The sequence below is a fragment of the Eptesicus fuscus genome, chromosome 11, assembly GCF_027574615.1.
Source record: "Eptesicus fuscus isolate TK198812 chromosome 11, DD_ASM_mEF_20220401, whole genome shotgun sequence".
NCBI classification, from domain to species: Eukaryota; Metazoa; Chordata; class Mammalia; order Chiroptera; family Vespertilionidae; genus Eptesicus; species Eptesicus fuscus.
The window spans coordinates 82,009,485-82,033,518 of record NC_072483.1 but is presented as its reverse complement, the minus strand read 5'-3'; the positions used below and the strand labels follow the sequence as shown (position 1 = coordinate 82,033,518).

At 39.4% G+C, this 24,034-nt stretch overlaps 1 protein-coding gene across 4 annotated transcripts in view; it reads left to right on the top strand.

Moving 5' to 3' along the window:
• PARD3B (par-3 family cell polarity regulator beta) overlaps positions 1-24,034 on the top strand; it is a 910,289-nt gene that overhangs the window by 550,216 nt on the left and 336,039 nt on the right. The gene's annotated exons all lie outside the window — the stretch shown is intronic.

Genomic DNA, 24,034 nt, shown 5'->3' with positions numbered 1-24,034 from the left:
ATATATCAACTGATTTTTCATATCAACAAAGGTAAATATTTGGTTCACATTTTGAATATAACCCCTTCATAAATATTAGACATTTCCATCAGAGTAGTTAGGCATCTAATGTCAGACCAAAGATGGACATGAAAATATTAATTAACCCCACTCTACTTTTATAATTAATTTTTAAAATGAATTTTTTTGTATAGTGAAATTCTTCCTTGTATATTGTTAGTAATAAGACAAAAATCCTGAACACTGAATGTATCAGAGGATTTTTATTAAAGTGTATATTCTATAACTATAATACTAGTTTATAAATTACATATTATATTAATATAGTACATACCAGTAAATATCCTTTATAATAAAAGGGTAATATGCAAATAGACCGAACAATGGAAACGACTGGTCGCTATGACACGCACTGACCACCAGGGGGCAGACACTCAATGCAGGAGCTGCCCCCTGGTGGTCAGTGCGCTCCCCCAGGAGGAGCGCTGCTCAGCCAGAAGCTGAGCTCATAGCTTACGGCTGGCCAGCACAGCAGTGGTGATGGGAGCCTCTTTCGTCTTTGTGGCAGCTCTAAGGATGTCCATCTGAGGGCTTAGTGGGGAGTGGGCCTAAGCCATCAGTTGGGCACCTCCAGAGGGCTCCCGGACTGCGAGAGGGTGCAAGCCGGGCTGAGGGGACAACCCCCCCAAGTGCACAAATCTCGTGCACCGGGCCTCTAGTATATTAATAAATATAAATGTTTGTTTATATCTATGGATCTTCTTTATTGATCATCAATAAGTAATACCTTAGAAGATAGTAAAAGCTGAATCAAGAACTGCTATTTAAGATAAAACTTTGACCTATTTAAAAATAAAAGACCTGGTTGGTAAAGAATTAATAGGAACACCAAAAGCAAGTGTCTACCAGCTCTAATAAATGAGGAAGAGTATACAGATACCATCAGGTGTATGCCCTAAGCTTTAGGAAGTCCAAATGAAGGAATTACCCAGAATGTTACTTTTTCATTAAATGCATGTTTATTGAGTGTCTACTGTGTGCCAGGAAGTAGATTAAACACTGAGGATTCAGTAGTAAATGAGAGAAATGATGTTGGCTGCATGTACCTAGATTAAAACCCTAACAGAACCTAACAGAAAACTCAAAACTTAAAAACTTCCAAAAGGAAATACTGACATGATGATGCTAACTTATCTCAGAGAGGAAGAAAAGGGAGAGGCATCTAAAGACAGGAATGTGGTTGTTTTCAGAACTAGCTGATAACATTGCCTGTGTAGAAAAGAGGAAGAGAGAAGCAAATGGGAAGAAGGAAGGAAGGAAGGAAGGAAGGAAGGAAGGAAGGAAGGAAGGAAGGAAGGAAGGAAGGAAGGAAGGAAGGAAGGAAGGAAGGAAAGTACTGGAAGAGCTAGCCAGCTATTTGAGATGAAGCTTGCAACACTTACAGAGTTAGGCACTCAAGCTATTTTTAGAGCACAGAAAAGAAAGTCCGGTGGCCCATTGTTCAGCTCAGCTAACCACTGTCAGGTGGAAAGCAGTCACCCAGTTCCTGTGTTAATTTTATCTTCATCTGCACAAGAGAAAGATGTTCGAATTGGAAAAGCACAGCTTCTAGCAAGTGAAAGACTAGACAATTTATATCCGTGTACACCAAAAGGATTGTGATTATAAAGTGACTGTCCCTGATTATTAGAAATTAAGAAGAGTAGGCCAGGAAGCAAATTACCAATTTTCACAAAGATGATGAATTCCAGAGGCAACTGGTGAAGCTCCTGATCTCAGTGCTGATCCTCAGAGGATCCCCTGTTTGCACAATGAAAAGGGGGTGGGGAGAACGGTGGTTACCAGCAACCTCCATGGGATCTCTGAAACAACGAATGTCTTAGTTCCTTTTTGATAGAATTTTTAGACTGATAGATCAGGGAAATGTTATGGTTTGCATCGGTCTTTTTAAAAAGAATTTAATTCATTTTTTTAAATTGAGACATGAGCCAAATTTTACACTAAGATAGGTAATAGCATTAGAATGCCCTTTCCCCAAATGTGCTAATTAAAGCTCATTGTCACTCTGAAAGGAATTAAATAATATATACTATAAGACTCTGGATCTTCTCATTATATTCTAATAAAACAACAGAATTTGATGAAGAATAGATACATATAATTTGGATGAAGGCATGAAAGGCGTTCTTCCAAATTTTTAGTAGATATTGTCTCAGGGAATTGGGTAATATGTTAGACTGACAGAATTAGCATTCAAATCATTTCTTCTGGAATTGAAGAAGATATAATTTAACAAGTAATGATGGATGCATTCATCTAAGAGGCATTCTTAGATACTGTTTTCCAGGCAATATCCTAGGTAAACAAGATAAAGGCTTCATTCAGTCTTATTGTGTTTTCATTCCCTTTGGGTAAATACATGATAACGTATACAAGTAAATTAACAATAAAATTTCAGATAGAGACGATTTTTCTGAAGCCAAATTCAGGTAGAGAGGAAGACTCAGGAGAGGTGAGCCTCTTTTAGAGAAGGTGGTGAGAGAGAAAGGCAATATCCTGGACTCCAGTTAAAGAAACTGAATTGTACAGGTGTACAATTTGGGAGACATGGTATCATTACAGTTATTCAAGGTGTCTCTGGTTTTTAGTTGCCACCCCCAAAGCTAATTTTATGTTACCAGATCAAGGAAGACAATAGTTCCACTCTACCCTGGCCTATATGTAATTACATTATTAAATATAGCACTGTATTTAAGTCTGAGTACAATATTTTAATAGAGACAAAAACAGTGTAGAATGCATCCAGATATTGGTGAGAGGCCTAGAAACCATGTCCAATGAAAAGCAGTAGGAAGAAATAAAGATGTCTTGCTTGGAAGAAAAATGGGTGGAGGCACACGAGAGTTCTCCTTAGGAATTTTCATGGCTAATACTGAAAAACTCAAATCTGTTTAAAATTGAATATGCACCCCAAATATATCAAGTAGTGATAGCTTCTTCAGAAGATACGTCAAGTTTACAAGCTTTGAAATGTAGGAAGTTAATAATGATGGAAAACTAAATTCTGGTTTGTGACATGTTTGGTATGCAAGGAAAAGATAGATACATAGATTAAAACAACTCATGAAGACTGGGAAGCAAAATTCATCAGAATTATGGAAAAGGATCCAGTTTTTCACGATTAGATAAAGGATAAAATGTTATTTTTTAGTGTATCTTAATATATTGATATAGTTAATATAACCACACAGGTTATAACTCAACTGGGGTGACTTAGTGAAAACAAGTGAGTTTAGAGAAATTACGTATCAAGACTCAGGCTGAATTCTTAGAAAGACATCTCTGATGAGAAAAGGGAAACCAGTGAGGAAGACCTGGAATAACTGACTTCACAAATACTTTGCAACACTGCCGTCAAAGCAGGCCTCTCACGACATTAAAAATCAAACATTACAGTTAACTAAAACTTAATATATAATTAAATTTTAGACAACTATGCATTTAAGAGTGAAAATGAATATTAACTTGTATTAATATTAACAGAATTATAGCGATATAGATCACATCTCAGTATCTGTAACATAACTAGAATCTTAGATCTAGCAGAATAATACAGATTTTGTTTAAAATTATTTAGAATAACTATTTGGGTTGGAAGCAAAGGCATAAAAATGCCTTTTTATAAAAAGGACTTGATTCTCTCCTTGTAAGTCCAAATGCGTTTTTCAGCTTTTTTTTTTTTTTTTTTGCCTTTGCATTGCCTAAGAAATGTGTTTTCAAAAATAACTTCACTTAGTGTTCATTATTACTGTTTATTGGAAAATGATGCCTTTTGTGTAGAAATTGTACTTTTATACTACTTCCTATGTTTTAGGTTTGCCTAAAAGTCATGGCACATTTCATCCCACCTCTCTCATACCATCTCCAATGAGTAAATGTGACAAATACCTAAACACTATTGCTTTCATTTGTCTTTTTTTCCTTTTTATTGAATTTATTGGGGTACCACTGATTAAGAAAATTATATAGGTTTCAGGTGCATAATTCTAGGACACCTCATCTGTATACTGTATTTATTGGGTGTTCACCACCCCAAGTCAAGTCTCCGTCCATCACCATTTTATCATTTGTTGAATGAACGGTTAAGAGGCACAACTCTCTCATATACTTCCATGAGGAAAAGAAATTATCTTTGAGGCAAGGATCATCTGTCTTATATAAAAACATGTAACCTGATGCCTAGAACAGGAGATTCATTGCTGGTATTAGTAATAGCTGGATAATGTTAGTTGTATTATTAGAGGTGAGCCTCTACCTCTCCTACACATTTTTCTTATAATTAGTGTTTGACTTGAATTGTCAATGTAAGTAAATTCTCTTCAAGTGAGTGTTGGGAAGTACTGGGGGAAAGGTTCTATGGATTCTGTATGTAGAACTTCAATTAATCATGGGGTCACAAATGGTCTCAAATGTTGACATGCAGTGTTTCACATTTTTTTAAGCGGAGGCATTGTTCAGTGGAATCCTATCTAACAATAGACAAATATGCAAATTGACCATACCTCCAACACACCCACAAGTCACGCCCACAAACCACGCCCACCATCCAATCAAAGCGAGTATGCAAATTAACCCAAACCAAGATGGCTACAGCCACAGAGAGCAAGGTTTCCTAGGTAATAGAGGAAGCCAAGCTTTCCGCCTGCCCTTGCCAGGCCTAAGCCTCCACTCAAGCTACAAAGTTTCAATTATAGAAGGTAAACAAATTCAAACAAATGGCGGCAGAATGGAGCTTGAGAGAGCAGGCCAGGGTTGCCGCTGGCAACAGGGGAAGCAAAGCTTTCCGCACACCCTGGCCGGGCTCACCCACTTAAGGCAACAAAGTTTCAATTATAACCCTAACACAAATGGCTGCCAGGCTCAGAGGGAGCCCCAGGCTTGGCTCCGCTCCAGGCTACAAAGTTTCAATTGTAGAAGGAAAATAAATTCCAGATACCAGGGCCTTTGCTTGGGTTGTCAGAGAGCGTGGCCGGCCTGAAAACCACCACAGGCCCCTCGCTCAGGCCGCCCCACGCCCCAAGGGAACCCCACCCTGATCCGGGACACCCTTCACGGCAAACCAGCTGGCCCCACCCCTGTACCAGGCCTCTATCCTATCTAATAAAAGAGTAATATGCAGATTGATCATCACTGCAACACACAATATAGCTGCCCCCATGTGGTCAAAGATCCTGCCCCCATGTGGACACAAGATGGCCACCACAAGATGGCCAGCAGGAGAGGGCAGTTGGGAGACACCCAGCCTACAAGGGAGGGCAATTGAGAGGGAACAAGCCTGCAAGGGAGGGCAGTTGGAGGTGATCAACCCTGTAGGAGAGGGCAGTTAGGGGTGACCAGGCCGGCAGAGGAGGGAAGTTGGGGGCAAACAGGCTGGCAGCAGAGTGGTTAGGGGGTGATCAGGCTGGCAGGCAGAAGTGGTTAGGGGCAATCAGGAAGGCAGGCAGGCAAGCAGTTGGGAGCCAGCAGTCCTTGATTGTGAGAGGGATGTCCGACTGCCCGTTTAGGCCAGATCCCGTGGGATCGGGCCTAAACGGGCAGTCGGACATCCCTCAAGGGGTCTCATATTGGAGAGGGTACAGGCTGGGCTGAGGGACAACCCCCCTCCGTGCACGAATTTCGTGCACCGAGCCTCTAGTACATAGATAACTAAAAAATTCAATGTCTCGAAAAGAAACCCTAGGTTCTGTTTTCTCACAGGAGATATAAAGAAAACTACATTTGTAATAGAATCTTAACCAATGATGTATGCCAATAACAAATCCATGCAGATCTTTATTAAATTAGCCTCTGTATATTTAGAGCATTATTTGTGCTCTGATGGAAAATCTTGATCAATAGAGAAACTGCCTTATCCTTTAGGACTGAAATATTCTGGGTTCCTCTTGAAATTTGGATTAATACATGGAATGCTTCTTTGTTTACCTCAAAGGAAGCTCTACCTCTCAGATACTAAGCATTTTAAATAAAGCCAAATATGAACCTTTCCTCCTCACTTGCCTTTGTTTTGTAAACCATTATTCATGTTTAAATGAAATTCTGTGTTCCTTCTAAAAGAACTTTTGTGCTAATACAAGAACATCTTCACAAAAATCTGAAGCTAAGGGAGCTATTTAAAGAATAGAACAAAATACTTAAATTCTCCTTCTCAGTATGAACCAAATTCATTTTAATTGTTTTGAAGTGAGATTTCGTTAGTTAAAAATATTATTTATCAATATATAATTAAATATAGTATAATAATAAAATATTATATAAGCATCCTATCTAATAAAGAGGGAATATGCTAGTTGTCTGCCCCGCCTCCAAAGATGGCAGCGCCCACAGCCAATAAGGAGGGAATATGTTAATTGACTGTCACGTCCTCAAAGATGGCGGCACCCACAGCTAATAAGGATGGAATATGTTAATTGACTGCCACGCCCTTAAAGATGGCGGCACCCACAACCACAAGATGGCGGCACCCAGTCCCCTCAGCCCTGACGCATGCCTGCCTCTGGAGTCCCCCAGTCCCTCAGCCCTCCAGCCGCCCAGGCCTGTCCCGAAGTGCAGGAAAGCCTCAGATGGTGGCTGCCCAGCCACCCAGGGCTGGCCCGAGGTGCAGGCAAGCCTTGGATGGCGGATACCCAGCCACCCAGGACTGCCCAAGGCTCAGGTAACCAGGGCTGGCCGAGGCTTGCACTGCCGGCAGTGGCAGCAGCAGAGGTGTGATGGGGCATCGCCTTTCCCTGGCCGCCGGGTTGCCTCCCGCCCCTGAGGGCTCCCAGACTGTGAGAGAGGGCAGGCCGGATTGAGGGACCCCCTCTCCAGTGCATGAATTTTCATGCACCGGGCCTGTAGTATAATTAAATGAATTTTGACAATTACATAGTTGTCTCTTCTGAATGATATTTGGAATGATTTTTTTATGGGCCATACTTTAGGCGGAAATTAATACTACCGTGGGGAGGTACAACTACCTCAGTTTTAGGTGCAATTATTGCAATTTGTCCTTTAAAAGTCAAATGGGAATAGCCTTCCATATTTTTATTTTAATATATACATATTCATACCTTTACGATCTTTTTTCTCAAAGTGATTTATTGAACAAATACTTTTAAATTTGTGTCCTTTAAGAACAATCTAGCTTAAATATTATTTTCTTTATCTTTACTTCTATATTATCATTTAATTGTAAAGTTTGCTCTTGAATAAATTTGTCCTGATTTATTTGCCTATAATTATAATTGACCATAAGAGTTGTTTCCAATTCTTTGCTCTTAGAAATATCAGTGTGTTGAGCCTGTTAGTACATAAACCTTTGTAAACAATCATGATTATTTTATCATTATAAATTTTTATAAGTATTATTCCTTGGCCAACTGTTGTGTAAAGATTTAATGCTTTTGACCACTTGCTCTCCGGAAAGGGAATATTGCTCCTATCAGTAGTATATGGAAGAATCTTGGTGTCATTATTATTATTATTATTATTATTATTTTACTTTGGCCAATTTTATAGAGTTAAAAGGATATTTTTCTTTTACTTTTAAAATTAACTTTGTGGCTCAACATTTCTTATACATTTATTGACTCTATGTTTTCTATGGTGAATCTTCTCAGCATTGCTTCTGTAAGGCTAAAAATTTCTAAATTAAATATCACCTCACTGGAAATAAAATGTTATTCTACATTAAAGGTCAAATCTTCACTCTTACTCATGGGGGAAAATAGATATTTTGCTTTTACTTTCCTAAAGCTACAGATGTTACCTGCTCCAAAATACAATTAATTAATAAATCTGTGTTTCATTAAATGGTTAGAAAATGTCTAGCTAATTTGAATTAGAAACAGAGTCAGAATTTAGACTTATCCATATATATAAAGAGCCAGGGGCCATCACAACCGAACTGCGTGGGGCGAACAGGCCGGCATGGGGGTTAGTGAGAGACAACCAAACGACTGAACAGCAGGCTGCATGGGGCAACCAGGTCAGAAGGGGGGCAGTTAGGGGCGACAAGGCTGGCAGGTGGGGAAGTAGGGGGTGACCAGTCCAGTGAGGGGCAATTGGGGGCAACCAGGCCAGCATGGGGACAGTTGGGGCGACCAGGCTAACAGGGGGGCACTGAGGGGTGACCAGGCCAGCAAGGGGGGCAGTTGGGGGCAACCAGGCTGGTGGGGGGGCAGTAATCGGTAACTAAGCTGGTGGCGGGGGGGGGGGGAGTTACGGGCGACCAGGCCAGCAGAGGGAGGCAGTTGGGGGCAACCAGGCCAGCACGGGGGGGGGGGGGGGGGGGGCAGTTGGGGGCGACCAGGTCTGCAGGCAGAGGGAGTTAGGGGTGATCAGGCTGGCAGGCAGGGGAGCAGTTAGGAGCCAGCAGTCCTGTATTATGAGAGGGATGTACGACTGCCTGTTTTGGCCCGATCCCCTTGATCGGGCCTAAACCGGCAGTCAGACATCTCCCAAGGGGTCCTGGATTGGAAAGGGTGCAGGCTGGGCTGAGGGGATCCCCCACCCCCACCCCCTGTGCACGAATTTCGTGCACTGGGCCTCTAGTTTATGATAAAATCTGCTTAATCTTGGGTAAATCAATCTTTTAAAAATAATTTATTTTTAGTTCTTTATTGAAGCACTAAAATTACTATACTATATAGGGTGAGGCAAATGTAGGTTTGCAGTTGGTCATGTAGAAAAAGACATGCAGGTTATTATTATTACAATAGCTTTATTAACTCTGTCTCATGTACTCACAGCTGTAAACTTATGTTTGCCCACCCTGCTTACAGCTGGCTGCTTTAGAACCCCAGAACCCCTTAGTACAAAGGTTGGTGTCACCAGAACCACCTACTCTGCTTTTATAGGACGGAAAAGGTGTCCAACACTTGAAAATATAATTCCAGTCTCATGTAAAACTCATCCACCTATTCTTTCCTCCCTTCCCTCCCAACAATACCTTATTTCTATTAGGTTACCTAGAGTGGAAATAGTCTCATGAACAGAGTTTGAGATATTAGGGATGTTTTAAACAGTAATAATAAGTGAACAAAGACACCAGAAAGATAGTCACTATAACAAACATAAACTACAAATTGTGGAGAGAAGAGACATGACTGGAAAGGCTAATGTTTCAATGCCCACTTGGCTAGAGTTCATGAGAAATGGTACTAGGAGCTCTATCCAATGATGGGATTAAAATTAAAATAGAGATCAAACTGGAAATTGACTAATCAAGTGTGATGGTTCCAAGTGAGCTGGGAAAAGCTGATCTACCCTCTGCTGATCCAGGAACTAACTGGCATAAGCCCCAAGTACATCAGCATTGTCTTGAAAGATTTGTGAGTGCCTGCACAGGTTTCAGCTGAAATCCTTAAAAGTAAAATAAGATTATAGCAAAAAAAATGGAAAACATTAAGCTTGGTTTTTAAGTTTGGGGAAGGTTTTTGTAGCAGCCAAAATGAATGAAAAATGAGTTATATCTGAGATTTCCTGTATCCAGCCTTAATAAATCAGTAGATGCCAGGTAAATGAATCATGCCTGAGCTTTCTCTGGACTCAGAAAGGCTAGAGGACAATCACAAGTGGCCAAGTCCTCTAGCCATAGGCTAATAGTGAATAGTCAAGTAAGACTGGAAAATTCTGAGTTAAACAGCCTTCTTAGACACAATATTGTTCACAGTCTTCGAATGTGTTCGTGTGCATTGCTGGGTTTTTAAGAGTCTACACAAATCTTTAAGACATAATATATGGCACAGACCAATGGAACAGAATCGAGACCTCAGAAGTTAACCCACCTATATATGGGCAACTAATTTTTTACAAAGGAGCCAAAAACATACAATGGAGAAAGGATAACCTTTTTAATAAATGGTGCTGGAAACATTGGAAACCCCATGCTAAAGAATGAAGCTAGACTGCAATCTCACACCATACACAAAAATTAACTCAAAATGGATTAGAGACCTAAATACAAGGCCTGAAAATACTAAATACATAGAAGAAAACCCAGATCTGAAAAAATTAAATACATAGAGAACCACAGTACTAACCTTATGGACCCTGGTCTCAGAAAGGCCCCAAAGTCAAGGGAAGTAAATATCAAACTAAATATTAAACTTCGATGCCTGAGCTTCCAACCATTAAACCTTCCTGTTTCCAGTCATATTAATTTCTTAGTGTTAACTCTAAAAACAGAAGATACATCCTCGCTCCTATTTAAGTGTTCATTTTCATTCAGGACTCACTCAAGTCTTGCCTTCTTCAGCTCGTTCTCTAAATTCCGAAAGCAGTTACCACTGGCAGCACTAAGTTTAGCACAGAATTGCATACTCTTTGGGGTACCTACCATATGAAATTTTTTTTCTCACTTCGATTAGATGAGAAGCTCTTACAGGGTCAGACCTTATATATCTTTGGCACCCTCCTCATGCTTAGAATGTGTACCTGCTGAGTAAACCCAAGACGGATGACATGCTTGGGTGTTGGTAGAGCAATCTGGGTGCAATCTCAGAAACCTATTGATCGCCATGATTGATTGGGCTGATCTTACTTAGTAGGCAGGTTCTCCTTTCCTACATCAAATGATTGAATGAGTAGATGGATAAAAGTGCAAACAAATACATAAAGGATAAATGAATAAAAGTGCAAATAAATGTTTGGTTTGGGTAGCAAAATAAAATAGGGATAAAGATATTTTAGGAGGGTGTAGACTATAGCACTCCACGCTCATGTTCACTTAACCCAAACCAATGTTGTTTCTTTGATAGCATTTAAAGAAGGTTCATAATATTGAACATACTTAAGAGCCAAACACAGGCAATATAAAAGGCCAAGGTTATATATCATTATATATAAAAGAGTGAAAGCAGTTGTTTAGAACTTGAGAAAAAGGGCTGTGTGCTTTATTTCCTAAGTGGAGGAATCTATGAATAAATTAGGCAATCACTTGACATAATTGATTTATATCATGTGAATTCCTGGCACTGCCTGAGGGTTAATTAGATCAGATTGTTTTGTGGCCCTTCCTAGTCTTCTAGCACTGACATTTTTTTTCCCCTTTGTATTAATCTATACCTCACATTTATTGTTGTTTTGTTTTAATCTCAAGAAGTATATTTTTATTTATATTATTTAAGTTCGGTTAACATGAAGTTTTTCTTTTGTTTGTAGAGTTAGGAAAAATTGAAGATATAAATATTCATCTAACAAAATATCTGTGCTTCTTATTTATGAATCCTCTTTTCATTTTCTATTAATCTGTTTGTAAAGAATAGTGTATTCTGTGCACCAACTTAGTGCCATGGGAATTATATATAAAACATGCTTGGATTGCTTGCTTTTACCTGCAGCAACATAAAATTGAATTACATTAGTATAGAGCAATTTGACTGTATGTGAGTTGTCCCAAATATTGTGTAGGCTGAATATTCAGAGATTTTGTTTACTTTGGGTATTTGCAAATATCCTCAAGTAATCCCAAAAATGTTCTGAATCAAATAACATGATAGACTCAAAATAAATTAAAAATATTCTACACGACTTAAATACTTGGAATAGGTTCACCCATTACTGCTTCATACTTTATACACATTTTTATCCATGAAGCAATTTTGGTATTTAGGTTTAATCAATGAATTTATTGATACAAGTACAATCTACTCTAGCCTCATTTACTAGGACAACAAGGAATTTTAAAGTGCTCCATATTCGTGTAACCTGATTTATACAGTGTCCAGAATAGAGACTTGATACTGATAGATGTATAAGTTAACTCTTAAATCAACTAAATTAACTAACCCCTTAGATATCTAAATCTGTATCCCTGTAAAACATAGTACTTAAAGGGCTCATCCATGACCAAGCCATAATTCAGAGAGGTTATTATATTGAAAATGTGGTCACAAAGTCATTAAGGGCAAGAATTTCTAAAGACAGCTCAGTCTAATTGTCCACCCCCACTGGAAAAAACTGATGATGTGATTCATCATTAATGGATTAGGAATATTATATTTGTAAAAGAAGGCAATAGTATTACACAGGTGCTTAATATATCATTACCATGTGCTTTAGGAGGTTGAGTTTGAAAATAAAATGCTAGTGTATAAGAGTAATACTTAGAGAAACTTATTGGAATGAAAAGAGAAAAATCTTGTCTTCTGTTGGAGAAGAGATTTAGTATAGATAACATATAAACCTAAGAAATGATCTTAAGAGTTTACTTTGGATTACATTATTTTTCTTTTTTGATTTAGCAACATCCTAAAAAGTTAATTAATTTGGAAATAACAACATTCTTAAAATAGGATTAAGAGACATTGCTTAAGAGACACTTAATCATCCCCCCATATTTTTCACATGTTGTTTGTTTTTCAGGAGAATAAAGGAATAATTATAAAATACATGACAAAGAATTAACATATTTAATATATAAAGGGCTCTTATTATTAGAAAATAAATATTTCAATTCAAAATTTAAAATATATGGTTAGACAATTTACAAATAATTTATTCAGTTGGCCAATATATATGGAATGTGTCCAACCTCACAAGTAATTAAGGAAATAAAGATATTTTCTTGGAAAACTGGGAAATGTTACAATATACATGTGCTTATGTTGCAACACATATTTATTGGATATTTAAGTTAATACCAGTTTATCACAAGGCAATGTGGTAATTGTATAAAATACTTTAGCACTTTTGTTATCTTTTACCCAGTAAGTCCATTTCCTTCCAATAAAATCAAAATCAAAGATTTCATCAAGATTAAACTTCATCAAGATTTCATTAAGATTTTTCACTATAGCAAACTTAATTTTCCAGCAATTAATGGGTTGGTGAAATTATAGACTCTAATCTAATAGATATATTAGACTGTTATGCAACAAATAAAAGTCTTCAGACTATTTAATGACATAAAAATGTTAATGATAAAACATCATTTGAAAAGAAACAGTATACAAGTATGTCAGTGTATGTACATATGTATATATGTGTATGTGTGTGTGTGTATGTGTGTGTACATATGGAAGGAAATTCAATAACATGTTTACATTGATTTTTCTTTTAGTGGAAGTTGTAGGGACAATTATAAATAATGCTACATGTATTGTTTATATATTTCTGTATATTTTCATGTCCTGAATTGTTGAAATAATTTCTCTGATGTTAGCAGGCAAGGGTTTTATTTTTTTCTGATAGTCACTATAGTTGCAAAGCTTAGAATTACAGAGCTTTACAAGGACCTACCAAATCTCTGAAATGTGACCCTATGCCAATTTTATTTAGTTACATTTAGAATTCAATGAAAAATATTATTACATTTGAACATAGTTTGTATTTTGGGATTATTTCCAGTTCACACGAATTTCTATGCATGCACAAAGATTGCTAAAAGAAAAATAGTCTATGTCTATTAAATAAGTAATTCATACCCAAATAATTTTGAATCAATTTTCCCAAATCTCTGGGGGACAGAGGAGTAGGGAAGAGTGGTAGGAGGGGATTATGCCCATTGCTTTTCTTTTTTCCTTTCTTCATCAGTAGGCTTGCTGGCATCCAAAGAAATCCCTGGTCAAAGGGAAAGCGATTCAAATATTGCTGTCTGTGACATCATTTTGGATGCTGGGTCTAACAACTGTCTATTTTTCCTATTAATATTTTCTACGAACTCAACCTGGTTCAAGATGGTTAATATACCTCAATACCTTCCAAAAGGGTAGTGGAGGTTTAGTCTCTGTGTGTAATACCTGTCCTACAAAAAGGAGCCTGATGTAAATGAGCTCCTCTAATAGATCAGCATAACATACCAGGCCAGTTCACCGTAGTGTGTGCAGGACGTTGTGCATCCATCGACGTGAATGGGTGTGCTCTGAATTGGAGAGACAGCCCATAAACCCCCAAAGTTAATATCCTCTGATAAGCAATGAATCCAAATGACAACTTTTCAAAATCTATTACATACTAGTAGCCCCAGTTTTGCACTGTTTGCATATTAAACAGATGATACTGGATTCTGGGCAGAAATGTAGACAGTATTATATACTTCAGCTCATGCCAGAAGAGAAATCTTTTGATAGCACTATTATAGCCAAGAACAGCAGCAGCTATCCAGTCCCAAACCAGGAGCCAGGTGCCAAAATGAATTCATCCAGGAATAAATTGGGTTGCTGTCTCAGTGTGAAGTCTGTAAGCTTTAGGGAAAATCCACATGAAAATCCTGGGTAGCTCATGTTACCAGACCTTGAGGGTTAGCGTTCAGTTCTGGGCTGGCCAGTTAACTTTAGGAGAAGAAACACTGAGTGATGGGAGAGATGCTCTTACCCAGCCAGCCAGCTCACAAGCACGTACAGAAGTGCCATGAAGGGAGCAGAGGGTGTTAGGAACATAAGCCCTGCATGTGACTTGAACTTAGCATGCTCACTTGTCACATGTGTAGGTGACACTCAGCTGGGTAGGGTATCTAATGCACTGGATGACAGAACCAGGATTCCAAAAGATCTGATCAGGGAGAACTGATGAGCTGCAATTCAGAAGATTACGTTTAATAGGGATAAATGCAAATTCCTATACTCGGCTTCAAAAAAAGAAGCAACTCTCTCCTGTTTTACTCCCATCTAATTCATTGTTCATGTTGCAGCCTGGGTGATCTTTTTAAAACGCAAATCCCATCTTGTCACTTTCTTGCTGAAAATCCCTTAACAGCATCCTATTGCCCTCAGGATAAAGACAAACTCATTATGGGGATTTGAGATCCTCCATGACTGGCCCCTTCGTTTCTCCTCCACCTTGGCTCGCACTGGTCTCCCTCTCATGCTGAGCACTCCAGTCCTATGAGAGGCCTTTGGGTTCTATGTGTGGGACCTGTTTTGTTTCATGTTTCCTCTGTCCAAACACTATCTTCACCCTTCCTTATATATCTCCAGGTCTTAACTTAAAGTCATCAGAAAAGCCCAATCCATAAACTAGGCTTAGTCTCTTCATTACCTATTTTCAAGGTTCCCTGACCATCCTTCTTTCATTCAACAAATATGTTTTGAGTGTCTACTGTGTCCCAGGCACTGTCCTGGACCCTGGGAACAAATTAAAGCAAAGCCCAGGTCTACCTAAAGCTTATGTTCTAATGGGGAAGAGGGCAGGCAGCGATGAGTGCCTTGTGAAAGAATGAAGCAGGAGGAGGAGATAATGACAGAGAGTTGGGGTCGGAAGGCCCTACCTTAGGTGAGATGGCCAGGGAGGACCTCTCTGCCGATGCGGTGTCTGTGGAGACGTGAAGGAAGGGTGGCAGTGAGCCAGGTGGCTGTCCAGAAGAATAGCACTAGCCCTGAAGTGGAATGCACTTTCTATGTTTGGGGACCTGCAGTGAGGCCAGAATGGGTGATGGAAGGATGCTGAGCAAGGGGACAGCTATGCAGAATGAGCTGGGAAAGGCCCTGGGGACCAGCTCAGGCTGGGCTTGGAGGCTGTAAGTTTTTAGATTTTCTTCTAAATGTGATTGGAAGCTATTTGAGAGGCTTTGAGCAAAGGATTGTCATGATTGAGATTTGTTTTTGGTTTTGTTTTAAAAGGATTACACTGGCTTCAGGCGGGGCAGGGCGGGGGTGGATAATGTATAGGGAATAAGTGTAGAATCCCAAAGTTCAGTCCAGGGGTTATCACATCTGTCGAAGTGAGAGCTGCAGGAAGCTTTGTCCCAGAAGGTTTGATAGTACTTCTGACATTAGTTGTGTGATAAAAACCCTGCTGGTACAGGCTCAAGGCTGTCCCTCCACAATCCCAGTGCCCAGCATGCTGCCATTGGCTCTCCACAGGAATTTGTTGGACAAAGTCCTGGCTTAACAGGAGTTAATATAAAAAGGATTTCAGTTCTCTGTACACTTGATGAGCCAACAATAGTGCCGTTTGGCTGCCAAAAAAGCTAATGCTGTCTCTTTCCCTTTCCCACTGCCTGACACCTAAACAATAGTCCATGCTTCTCCTTGGTAACAATTTCCAGGTGTATGAGCCTCAAAACAACTTATGACAACTCTATTGCTTACTTCTGAGAGTTTCGCCAGCCATTTTTTAAGAGACATCATGTGCTCTTGCATGTAGTTTGTTAGGAAATTCTATTTTTTGTAGGTCGTGGTGACTAGTGAAATATATAGTTCTTGATTATGAAGCCATTAGCAGAATCTTACCTCTCAGACTCACATAGTAGAAGGAAGTTGTGCTTTGAAGTCAAGAACCCTTTGGATCCCAGCTATCCCACTTGCTAACTTTTTGACATAATCCCACTGAGCCTCAGTTCCCTGCTCTGTAACTGAAGATTGTAATGCCCAACACACGGAGCTCTGTAAGGGTTAAGTGAGATAGCACATGTTAAAATGCTTAGCATGATTTCTGACACGTACGTTGGCAACAAGTTTAGTTTCCTTCCTCCTCTTCCTTGTTAGAGATAGAATCACTATGTGGAAATGTGCATTATAAATAGTGGGATTATAACACATAATATAAAGAATGTGTTGTTTAACTTGCTCATAGAGAATAATGGTTGTGGGACTTACAGGATAGTCTGAGCCCCTCTTTTCCGATGGCTTCATCAGTATCAATTTCTTGCCGATAACAGAATATTTACCAAGGATCTAGGGAAACATGGCAGTTTTCATACTCTGAGTATTAGAAATAGTCAAAACCTGGTAGATCCCAAGAATTCACACAAAGAAGATTCCTGAGAGGGGTCTCACATAGGCATCTTTTCCTCATCATGCAAAAAAGGAAGAGACTCCATACAACTGACCTTTGAGGACCTTTGTAATCTGTAGCTGTTTACCATGGAAAGATGAATAAAATGCTATCTTCATCTTCATTGAAGTTGCCAACAAATCAACATAATACAGATAGAAAGCGGTACATTTGCTTGGAAGCAAAGCCGAAGTGTCCTGGGAGAAACAGATGAAGAGAATATACTACAAAGAGGAGGTTATAATGGGGAGCTGGGCCCAGGAGGAGCAATAAAATAGTATTTGTACATGTGAGGTTCCAGGCATTTCCCACTGAGGAAAAAGACAAATGGGAAGAAACCAGGAATTACTTTATGACTAAAGTAAAAGAAGAATAGAGGAAAATATAATGAGAAAGGTAAAAAGGATTCAAACCTGAATATCAGGCTAAGGAGACTGTATTATTTTCTAGGCAGTTGAATTTAGTGAGGGCTTTTGGTGAGGTAGAAGAATGAAGCAAGTGATGGTTAGCATGGGCTAAGCTGGTCTGTGTTGAAGAGACATATGGTAGAGTTGGAGAGATGGAGGTAGGTCAAGAGCAAGTTGGAAGCAATTTCCAAAGGTCGGCCATCAAATAGAAAAAGCCTTGGGTCCAGTTAGGAGACTCGGAGGGCGGACTTGTGACTGTCCTTGTGACCGGCATGTGTGCCATCAGAACAGGGGAATAGGCCTGGGCCTCCATGCGGTTCCCTCTCTGTTCACCAGCGCCGCTGCACCCTCTGTGTGGCCCTAGGTTCCAGCCTTGATTTCATGATGTCCTTGGGCAGGAGAGAAGCAGGTAATGGCACTTCCAAAGAATATTGCTCTTAATCACTGATCACATGCTTAGCTTTGGGGGACAGTTACTCAAGGTATCTTAGGACCATTGGTCCTGTGGTTTAAGAAGCTGTGGTTTTCAGCACAAAGATGTTTCCATTTATTAAATAGTGTAATAATTATGTAACTTATTCCAGAGACATTAAATAATACCACCCCACGAAACTTGCTGTGAGATATATATCCCGTTGTTTCATATCTGAGTGGAGGCAGTGGGGCTGAGAATCCAGGGAAAACAAGGTGGTTAGAGTGCAGTAACAGAGAAGAAAGAACTGCATAGAGAGTGAACTCCAGAAATATCTAGAGAATCAGTCTTGAGAGTTGCGGAGTTCTGATCAGAGCACTCGTGTCAGGAAACTAACAAGCCAGGGACCTCACTCCCACAAGGATCCAGGAAGGGGTACTTGGAGCTCAGACAGTATCTGATTCCTTTGAGAAAGACAGTGTCTATTGAATGCACACCAAACAGATTAATTAGTCAATTTGTGACAAAATGATTTGATTTTCCCAGTACTCTTTAATGAGATAAACACAATAGTGTAAGAATATGTGAAAAGTAGTGGATTTTATTAACTTTAGATAGAAGCCCCCCCCTGAGATTCATGAAGAAAGAAAGGGAATTTTAAAGAGATGGCTAAAAAGTTAGGAGTAGTTGGCTAACGATGAGGAAGCAGATCCTCATTATGTCCTGTGGCAACCTGGCTGAGAAATACACTAAAATATTAGAAGAAAACTTCAGCTACTGAGTTCTAACTAGCTTATTGTCCAGAACAGCCAGCCGGCCAGGGAGGAGCATGGTGCTTTGGGGAAGCCTGCTAAGAGAGATGGCAAGATAAATATTGGCATCATTATCTTGTACTAATTCCCTAACCCCTTTTTCAGCAAAAGCTTTATATATGTTTTTTTGGTTTTGGGTGTTTTTTTTTTTTGCGTTTTTGGTTTCAAGAAATGGAAGAATTTTTCAGCACATAAAAATGCATAGTGCTGATACTCAGAATTCTCCCTGAAGAGAAACAGCTTGCCAAGTAGCCATCGATATAAGAAAACACTATAAATCAATGCAGTAAAGGAGGGAACTTAATTTACAACTTAAAACAGGTTGGCCTTCCTTAAAATTTCTGGAAATCAATCAGGGGCACAGAAATCGATCTTCTAAAAGCGAATAAAATGGATTCTTAATATTGGCAACTGTGTCCTTTTTAAAAAAAGTTCTGAAGGAACAACTCTCAGAAACAAGTTTATTAACCATTAAGGAATTACTTGGTATTTAGTTTCCTTGCGAACTATTCAAGGAAAAGTGTTGATGGCCTCATTAGAAGATGTATTTTTGTTGTGCCAAACATCACCTTCAAAGCTGCAGTCTCTATTCTGTCAAAGATATGGAAATCAAAAACTAAATGAAATAGAGCTGCCTATGTCAAAGACAAGCATTGCATCATATTTTAGAGTGCTGCTTTATATTGAAGTATCTCAATCTGAAGTAGTGGGGATCTGAACACATTTGCATATCCCCCATTCGTGACAAAGGGTTGGCATTCTCAACAAGAATAACTGTGGCTGATGGCAATCTTCATCTGAAGAGATTTGTGCATGTTAGCAATATACCATCTTCTGTCAGCTCAAGAAGAGCATATGGGGCCCATTAACTCCCCAAATCTGCCACTGTTCTGCAAATTTTTATTAAGCAAGTGCAGTTCCTAATAGTCACTTATGTTATAGAATGCGTATCAAATGCTATCAATAAGCCAGGGGATTATTTTCCCCCAGTGAGAATGCATTTGAAGTGTACAAGAAGGCCTGACAAAAGAATAAAACACTTTAAGTGATCACTATATTAATATAAATGGATCCTACTGGGGAGCCGATATGTTTATGCACTTTAATGTTTGCCACTAATAAGTTCTCAGAGTGCCATCTTTTTCATAGATTTTCTCCCCATAATTTCTTTATTTACGGTTTCCCTTCCATACAGTGAACGTGGTTGAAATGAAAAGGCAATGTGTGTTTATCAGCTCTTTTTAAAAAGGTGCTGTTGATTTTGAGCAGTTCTAACGAACTCAAAGGTCTACAGCCAAGACAACTGGAAACATAGGCGGGCAGGCGCTGAGTTTTCCAGAGAGGTCATCCTGGACAGAGGGTGGGCCATGGAATTAGGAAACATCCAAACCCAAGAGTGGCCTCCTTATGAAACACTTCCCAGTAACTAAATCCAGTGGAGTCCATCAATCTGGAGTTGAATACTAGGAAGCGTGAGCTTAGAATAGACATCCCATTATCTAAATAAATCCAAAGATATCTCTGGAGGCACAAGTCCATAGCACCCTATAAGTATTTAATAATCATATATATATATATATATAAAAAATAGAGAAATATGCTAATTAACCGGGACGCTGCAACGGGTCAACCAGACAGGAGGAGGTTGTGCGGCAGCGTCAGGGGCAGGGCGGCAGGGGCCTCCATGTGCCTGCACTGGGGGAGGACCTGATCAGCAGCGGCCACGACTGCTTCAAGGGCCAGAGAGGGAGGCAGGGCCGGACCGGCGACTCAAGGTAGGCTCCTAGTAGTTACAATAAAAATGTCTGAATTTCATCTTAGCAGGACTCCGCATTTCACTGGTATCTCTTCAATTACTGTAATATCCCTTTAAGGTGATCAAGAGCAAGTAGTATCATTTCTTAGGTAAAACTGAAGGACAAGAAAGGGAAAATAGCCGAAACCGGTTTGGCTCAATGGATAGAGCGTCGGTCTGCGGACTGAAAGGTCCCAGGTTCGATTCCGGTCAAGGGCATGTACATTGGCTGCGGGCACATCCCCGGTAGGGGGTGTGCAGGAGGCAGCTGGTCGATGATTCTCTCTCATCGATGTTTCTAGCTCTCTATCCCTCTCCCTTCCTCTCTGTAAAAAATCAATAAAATATATTTAAAAAAAAAGAAAGGGAAAATAATAGGCTCTGGAAACTTTAAAAAAAGAAAAGAAAGAAAGAACAATCTGTCATCAGAACTAGAACAAAAGGCTTTGGCTCTTGCTCCATCAACACTCTCTTACATGATGCTTTTGGTACCTTAGCATTTTGGAATGAGAGACCTTTCCCACACCAGCCCTTGTAAATAAGGTCCTTGTTTGAAATGGCATACCTGTCACAATCACATTGCTACTGTTCCAGTTGCCGTGCTATCTAAATATTATGCAGTGAAAAGACTAGACCTTAGCTCCAGCCTCAAGAGATAACTTTATAGTAGCTCTAAGGTAATGTGAGTTATAAAGGAAGTTGAGTATTAATTATAACACTTGTTATTTAAAAATAAATGGTGATGGTGTGTTTAATTTTACCTCCTTTTCTTATTTGCTACTGTTATTTAAATCACTTCAAGGCACTAAGCATGTGCAAAAAGGAAGATTGTTCCCAATTTAACCTTTTAAATAAAACGAATTCTATTAATTAAGCCATTACAGTTCCCTCTTTTCTATTATATTTATTCATTTATCTCCTGTCCTAAAGGTAGATATCTGTGTCAGTGAATATTTTGGAGAGAGACCCCTAATTTTTATGCCTATCAGTCATTTGGATTTTCTACACTTTTTTAAAAAAGCTTATGTTACTGTTCTAAGTAATTTCAAATTGTCAATTAAAACAATAAGTATTCTTACTAAGAAAAATAGACAGTATGCAGCTAAAAAATTAGGAAAGTACCATGTTTAACCTAATATGACTGGGAAATTTTCAATAATACTAAAATTGGCTTAGATTTAATGGGATAACTTATGTCTGTTTAAAAAAACAACAGACAAAACAATACAATCCTACCTTTCTATGAATCTCTTTTTCAGAATAACTGTACATAATAAGACCATGTAGTCTGAGTATTATGTTTCCTTTGCCTTTCTTCACCTAAGTGATGAACTGGGACTAAACTGGGAGGTCAAACCTGCTGTGGGTGTTGGATTATCCATAAGATAATGATCAAAAAGCCCAGTCTGAAGCATAGTACCCTATCAGTTATTTCTCCCTATATTCCTTTGTAATCCCAGGCAACTTAAATCATTGAGAACATCACCACCACCAAATTCATAACCTTTACCATTCTCACAGTTTTCATTTATCAAAAGCTTTCGTGTATTGAGAAATATGAAACTGATACTGTACTAAGTGCTTTTGTACATATTTTTCATTTTATTCCCACAACACCCTATGTAGTGTTTTTATTTAATTTTTCACATGAGGAAACTAAGGTTAAAAAGGGCTTTGTGCCCTGGCTGGTTTGGCTCAGTGGATAGAGCGTAGGCCTGGGGACTGAAGGGTCCTGGGTTCGATTCTGGTCAAGGGCACATGCCTGGGTTTCGGGCTCGGTCCCCAGGAGGGGGCGTGCAGGAGGCAGCCACTCGATGATTCTCATCTTTGATGTTTCAATCACTCTCTCCCTCTTCTTCCTCTCTAAAATCAATAAAAGCATGTTGTTGTTGTTGTTTTAAAAAAGGCTTTGTAACTTGCCTGGTAAAGCTGGGATTCAACCCACATCTGTCTCATTGGTTATGTTATTCCACTTTTCTATTTAGTTTCTCATTAATAATGATGATAATAGCTAATATTTTGTAAGCACTTTTTATATGACCTTCTAAGTACTTTGCACAAACCTACAGATGTAATTTTACTTCAAACCTATAGAGTAAGCCATATTATCCTCATTTTACATAAGATGAAATTGAGGCACCGAAAGTTAAATTGCATACAACTAGTAAATTTCCAAGTCAGAATTTTAACTCAGACTGGTGATTTTTCATCTGTGAAATGGGAATGGGTATTTTATCTTGAACCCACTAGAATTGTAGATTTCCAAAAATGTTTTAAAAAATTGTAGCTAACACTTAATACCGTTCACCACAGACAGATTTCTATTAATAAAATATGTTCAAATAAAGAGGATAGTAGCATTCTAACATATAGATGTTGGTCAAGTGTTTAATTTATGTGATTGATGATTCAAAAAATATAACATATTTTCTGCGATTCATCACCTTTATAGCAGAGTGTAAGAGGGCCATATTTAAGTTCTGGATCCTATCCTCCACCTGGGAGGCATGCCTCAGTTTCTTTGTCAGTAAAATAAGGATAATAGTAATACCTATCTTCACAGGTCATTGTGAGGATTAAATGAATAATAAGTTATAAAGTACATAGGGCAGAACCTGCAATTACAGGTACTTAATAAATATTAGCAACTAGTATTTTTTAATATTATGATTGTTTTCCAATATTTTTCTATTTATACTGTAGATTCCACTGTAATTAAGTTTTTTTAGACTTGGGAAAGACAGAAGTTGGCCCCCAACATGGAGCCTAATAAATACGAACTGACATATCCAACTGGAAGTATGAAGAAAACTCTAACAAGATTTTTAAGCATTTAATTCCAGAAAAATTACAGACATGCAGTGGTTTTAACTAAAAGATAAAGAAATCACTTAGGAAAGGAGGGCTAGGTGGGAGTGGGAAGATCGAATGATGTTTAATAACTGGGTTAATGAAATAGGACCAACTGTGGTAGGCAAAGGAAGGAGGGAGGGACTCTGAGACCAATGTAGTGTTAGGGAAGATAGAGGAGTTCCTCCTTGTGAGTAAAGTTCTCCTCACCTTGTTTCAACCCTGAGCACTAGAGTTTCATACACTAACATGGACAACAGCACATGGCAAATAATGAACAGCTGTCATTGAATAATAAAGTGATAATCATGCAGAGATGCTTAAGGGTTAAAAACTTTGCATCTGTGTTCATGAGAAATATTAGTTAACTAGAGGCCCGTTGCATGAAATTTGTGTATGGGGAGGGGGGTCCCCTCAGCCCAGCCTGCACCCTCTGCAATCCAGGACCCCTTGGGGGACGTCCGACTGCCTAAACCGGCAGTCAGACATCCCTCTCACAATCCTGGACCACTGGCTCCTAATCGCTCACCTGCCTGCCTGCCTGGTCACCCCTAACTGCCCCCTCCCTGCCGGCCTGATCACCCCTCATTGCCTCTGCGTGCTGGCCTGATTGCCCCTAACTGCCCCCCACACACACCAGCCTGGTTGCCTCTTACTGTCCCCCCTGACGGCCTGGTCTCCCCCAACTGCCCCCCTCTGCTGGCCGGCCTGGTCGCCCCTAACTGCTCCCCCTCCCCCCCACCAGCCTGGTCACCCCATGCAGCCTGCTTGTTCAGTTGTTTGGTCGTCCCTCACTAACCCCCCTGCCAGCCTGGTCGTAGGCAGCCATTTGTGAGGACGTGAGGGTCAATTGCATATTACCTCTTTATTATATAGGATAGCTTTCAGATAATGTTTTGCCTAATATCAGGGTAATACCAGTCTCTTAGAATGAGTTGGGCAATATCCCTTCCTCTGAATTTTCTGAAATAAGAATTTATATAAAATTGATATTAGTTCTTCT